The following is a 4617-nucleotide window of genomic DNA, read 5'->3' as shown; positions in this document are numbered from 1 at the left end:
GTAAATAGCACAATATACAATCAGATGGAGCAGCTACATTCGGTGGTATGTAAACTAACGTGAAGGTATGAACTTAATAAAAACAACAAATACCTCTCTTTGATTGTTACACCGGATGGATACGGATGTTAGTTTGTAACAAATATACCTCATTTAATATTCTTGGTTTTATAATAAAAGTTCAAAAGTTCACTTGGTTCCTCAACTCGCGCTACTGCACAATCAACATCTTACTTCAGCTACACCATGATTGGAAGCAGTAATCAAAGACAAAACCATGATTCACCATGGAGCTTTAGCATTCATGTATAAATCTATTTCAGAATCCACATAGCAGGCTACATCAGTCTCCACCAAGGCGTTAGCCTAAGATATTCTACGAAATAGAAAGAGATCAAAACTGAAGTGAACCATTAGCCTAAGACAAATTATTTCATGAAATAACATGTCACCTTTGAGAGGAGCAGACACTACATCACGTGAGGTTGCAGGTCAGCCTGAGAGCAGGGATGCCTCGTTTAGCTCAGGCTTGCACAGAGATGGCGAGATCGTCAGTGTTGACACCTTGCCACGACCAGACCAACCACAGCAAACCCCACCACTGTAAACCTACGGTCATGGCTCAGCATTGCGGAGGCGATCTCCGAGCAGAGCCCAGACGGGTCTCCTGAACGGCAAATCAATGACAATATAGAGGGTACATAAGATATAACTGAACGACCACAAAGAAGAACATCTGTACTTCAGAATAATGAGACAATGATAACGTTTAGACAAAAGAGAACTTTTCTTCTACAACACAGATCATGGGATGCATGTGTTTTTCTTAGACAAAACAATTTCAAAGCGCGAGCTCTGCTATAGTATTATGATACACATACATGCTGGGATTTTCATTATTATTTAGACCAAAAAAAAGTATGTTTGTATCTACTTGCGTCAGCTCCACCTCGCCGCTCGATGGAGGTGTGGTACTAAAAAGAGATAAAAATATGCACCGGGCATCGAACACACACGATAACTCACGGATGCACAGACGAGGACAATGCGAACAAACACAAAACACATATCAAAAGGTAAATGAAGACCAAGGAGCGTAGAAAAGGCCAAAGAAAAAAAAACCAGCAGCCACAAACAAACCAAAAGAAGTGCCAAAAAAAGGAACATATAGGTGAATAATAAACAGAAGGGGAAACTTTAAATAAAGAAAAAATGAGGAGTAACAAAACGAAGAATAAACCCTCTAAAAAACCCAGAAGCAAGAACCCCAAAAGAATTAAATAGGTTTTCCAAATCGAGAACAGAAAAACAAAAAAAGGAGGGGAAAAAGGAAGACAACTAATAGGAAATCCAAAAAAGAGGAAGGCACAAACTGAAGATGAGCCGGCCTGAAAAACCTGAAAGAACTAAAGAGTTGCCCAAAATCAAGAATAGGAAAACCAAAAAGCAATGCTCCTAGTATATTTTCATTGTTATCAGCAGACCAATAGTGGTAAAATATTTGGGATTTAATCCTGAAGCTGAAGCTACGCACCAATCAGTTTCACAAAACCCTAAAGCAAGAATAGGTTGCACAAAACTGAAAAGCTACAAACGAATAAGTTCCAGCTTTGTATTTGGGATCTATCTGATATTGTACCTAGACATGGTAAAATATTTACAAAAATTCGAGTACTTTCAAAGAAAATAAACAGAGATCTGTTTTCCACACCACCCAGTCATTGAAGTAATATAATTCATCTGGGTCATGATAACGAAAGATGCAATACTAATGTCAAACCAATAAGGCAACCCAAGTTTTTAAATAACTGATCTTAAAAATATCAACTAAAATGAAAATCGCTGAAAAAATGAGATCAAATCAAGATAAAGCACCGATGCATGTGTCCAACAAAAACTTTGAGCTGCAATGGACCATAATTATATAACGTACATATTAAGTTACATACCATCAGCAAGAAGAGCATCGGTTTAATCTCTAACCACGTTAAAATATAGACATACAAAATAACTACATATTTCTTACTTTCTGCTGGAAGATGTGAAGGAAAAAATACATTTGTGAGGGGCTCAATTCTGCAACTTTGAAGATTGGCCTATTGTGGTGAGGTAAAACTCTTAACAATTTCTCAACAGGGCAAGGCTTACTTCTGTGAGTACTTCTTCTACAACCAAAAGGACACTCTATAAGCAACAGCACTTCAACCAACATTAAGCGAGAGAAGTAACCGGTACTTAAAGGCTTCACCTCAGAAGTTTGGGTAAATAAAGAAAGTAAGGAATTGAATGGGGAACCATACGTACCAGAACTCAGTGTATCCCATCTATGATGCGTGAATGAATTGGAGTACAACAGCATGATCATGCTGGGGTGAGGAAGAATAAAAGTTGATTCAAAAAAGTGTGTCAATTTTTTTTCTTGAAATGCCTATAGTATAATATGTAGTTACCACTTACCAGAAGTCATATTTTACTTGATACTTCAGCTACCAAACGTTTTTCATTTGATGGATATCATCTCTAAATGAGCTGCACACAAGCAAAAGTGAAGGGTCAGAAGGTCAACAGATTGATATAGACTTTATCATAGAAAATACTAAATTATGCTAAGACCTAAGAGATACGATACCTGAGCTACATCCTTCGCTCTCACATGTAAGCTGACCAAAGCACTCAACATAGACCAAAGTTTGTGCCTTCAAATAGAAAAAAAAACAGAAGTGGCTCATTAACATCAGGTGATTTCAAATATGCAGCGTATCTAGCGTAATTCAATCATCAGTACGGTACCTGTTTCTGCTGCACATCATGTGCCAGGGCCAGAACAGAGATGAGAACTGGAGCCCATCGATCCACTTCCCATTTGATGCTGACATATTTAGTATTCTAAGAACCTCCTCAATAAATGATAGAGGTGTTACATAAATATACTACTGCATATGACCATCGTAAAGATATGTCAGATACTAATCAACAAAATTTAGAGAGCACAAGAGCTTGACTGTTTAGACGAATGAAGATGATAAATATTGCCCCAAAGCCACCACCAAGAGCTTTCTGCTCAATTAAAGTCTCAAGACCAAAACAACCAAGTGTTAAATTGAATGAACTGGTGCATTTAATGCAGAGGATGATCTGGGACAAAGCGCATGAATTTACATTACAAATCAACAATTTTCAAAATATTAAAGCACAAAATAGCAGAAATCAAGTTTGGACACAACAGAACATATAGTAAAGGCAAGACTTGTAGGATAGATAGCTGCAATTACCTTATTATATATACCAAATGATAACCTATAGTGCAATTTAGCTATCATTACAATGTTAGGAAAGGAATAGCATTTGAGACATGTAGATTTCCTGTTAAATCTATTTATTAGTATAGACAAGCAACTTCATACACTAACCATGGCACATATCATGTTCTGGCCTGGGGAAAAGTGCTAGAAATCAAACCGTGGCATATCATGTTCTGGGTTTGTGGAAAGTGCTAGAAACTCAATTCACTTCCTAAAATGGCAACAATAGATTCTTAAACTGTACCCAGCAAGCATCATCTAATCACAATAGCTCAACGCTGCCACAGCAGCATAAGATACAAGAAAGTGCTATCTCAAAGCACAAGAGGACACGCAAGTGTCTCACCTTGCCGCCGAACTTCTTCTCGAGCTCCCTCACGAGCCTAGCATGGATCTTCCTGAAGGCATTATGTAGGCGGCAGGGCACGTGGTTCCACGGCCTTCCTGTTCCCGACGATATCCAACTGGCTGCAAAGAAAACACCACCACACCATTACGCTTCACCAACAGCCAAACAAAGAGGCAGGCACGGAAGATCTAGAGGGATGTAGCAGACATCAGCTTACATCGCGGTGTTGATGTAGAGGTCCTTAGGTCGCTCTTGAGCTCCTGGTTGCCATTCTCCAGATCGAAGAAAGCTTGCAAGATATGAGTGTGTTACACCTAACCCCATCCGAACGCGGAAGAGGAGTTGTGGAAATAGGGAAATTTCAGAGGGGAAACACGGGAAATGGGGGAGAGCCCGTCACCTGCAAGACATATGAGTTGTGGAAAAAAGCAATATGTGTTATATACAAAAATTATGCCCTACAAACTAACTTTTTTTTATTGCTTCTTAGCCAATTTACGAAATAGAAAAACATAAGCTTAGGTAGAAAGCGACGAGGTAAAATGATACATAAGTAAATGCGTGGAAGGCTATTTCCTTATATCCCATCATAGAAAATCAATCTAAGATTTTTAGCTCCAAATGCAATAGAAGGTACATATAGTAGGATGGAACACCCAATTTGCGCATATTTTCGATAAAGGGCGCTTTCATTACTTTAGAAAAGTATTACACCCGGCCTCTGCATAACACGATGCACACAGCCGCACACACACAAGTACCACTCTGTTACAAGAACTGAATAAAACAAGAAAAAAAGAACACCCTCCTATGGCGCGGGAGGCTCTATCCGTAGATTACGCCGCCAACCATGTTGGGAAAAAATATCCTTCGCCACATCCTCCAATCGTGTAGATACCTCCATAAAGAGGTCGCGACTCTCTACTCGTTGTAGCAAAGACCACGAACGGAGCAAAACGGTGGACC

The 4617-nt window shown here is 39.1% G+C and overlaps 2 long non-coding RNA genes across 2 annotated transcripts; both read right to left on the bottom strand.

Moving 5' to 3' along the window:
• Positions 1–265: 265 nt before the first annotated feature.
• Positions 266–2646, bottom strand: LOC127294569 (uncharacterized). The gene is made up of 4 exons (XR_007846767.2): positions 2630–2646; positions 2458–2529; positions 2305–2366; positions 266–667 (listed from the first exon to the last, which is right to left on the bottom strand). It is a non-coding gene; the product is annotated as an uncharacterized lncRNA (long non-coding RNA).
• LOC127294568 (uncharacterized) lies at positions 2643–4316 on the bottom strand. Its single transcript, XR_011743107.1, has 4 exons — positions 3869–4316; positions 3649–3770; positions 2791–3135; positions 2643–2696 (listed from the first exon to the last, which is right to left on the bottom strand). It is a non-coding gene; the product is annotated as an uncharacterized lncRNA (long non-coding RNA).
• Positions 4317–4617: the final 301 nt, after the last annotated feature.

The sequence above is a fragment of the Lolium perenne genome, chromosome 4 (genome assembly GCF_019359855.2).
Source record: "Lolium perenne isolate Kyuss_39 chromosome 4, Kyuss_2.0, whole genome shotgun sequence".
NCBI classification, from domain to species: Eukaryota; Viridiplantae; Streptophyta; class Magnoliopsida; order Poales; family Poaceae; genus Lolium; species Lolium perenne.
The sequence above is the reverse complement of the archived record's forward strand: the minus strand, read 5'-3'. Positions and strand labels throughout refer to the sequence as shown.